Consider the following 827-nt stretch of genomic DNA (forward strand, 5'->3'; position numbering starts at 1 on the left):
GATTATACTGTTTGCCTTCCAGTACTAAGAGATCACGGGCATGCACGATTCGTACCGATCACCTGGTATGGTATAAATTTTAACTAAAACTAAACTAAACTCCTCCCGAACAGGCCATGAAGGCCCAACGGTACCCACCGGCCTCCGTGTCATCTTCCACCCACAGGCGTCACTGGATGCGGATATGGAGGGGCATGTGGTCAGCACTCAGCTCTGCCGGCCGTATTTCAGTTTCCGAGACTGGAGGTGCTACTTCTGAATCAAGCAGCTCCTCAGTTTGCCTCACAAGAGCTGAGTGCACCCTGCTTGCCAACAGTGCTCGGCAGACCGGATGGTCACCCATCCAACTGCTAGCCCATCCCGACAGCGCTTAACTTCGGTGATCTGACGGGGACCGGTGTTACCACTGCGGCAAGGCCGTTGGCGTAAATTTTGACGCAAGCATTATTTATTTATTTTTATTTATTTCTGGAGTAAAGACCTGCTGCCTGTTGTTATATAGAAGGTAGCAAAATGTGTGATTTTACATGTTTTATCAAACAAATGCAATTCACATGGAAGTGACATGGGAACGTGAATGGGCATTACAGACAAAGTCATCTTCAAATGCTGTACATATTTGTAGCAGGGAATACAAATTAAATTGAGGATTTTCTGATACAAGCCAATGATTAGAAGAAAAATGACATTCGAAATATTTAGTAAATACTTGTGTGCGCTTCTCATGTTGCATGATGCATTTAAATATAAACACAATTACTGTTTTTAATGAATTAATATCCGCTCACGCAGACACGTCAGTAACACTTAGTCAGGCAATTAACCTG

General features: G+C 43.9%; 1 pseudogene; it reads right to left on the minus strand.

The window, feature by feature from the left end:
* Positions 1–307: 307 nt before the first annotated feature.
* On the minus strand, positions 308–425 carry LOC126096010 (5S ribosomal RNA; annotated as a pseudogene).
* Between the last annotated feature and the right edge of the window lie 402 nt (positions 426–827).

This window comes from Schistocerca cancellata, chromosome 8, assembly GCF_023864275.1.
Source record: "Schistocerca cancellata isolate TAMUIC-IGC-003103 chromosome 8, iqSchCanc2.1, whole genome shotgun sequence".
Lineage (NCBI taxonomy): Eukaryota > Metazoa > Arthropoda > Insecta > Orthoptera > Acrididae > Schistocerca > Schistocerca cancellata.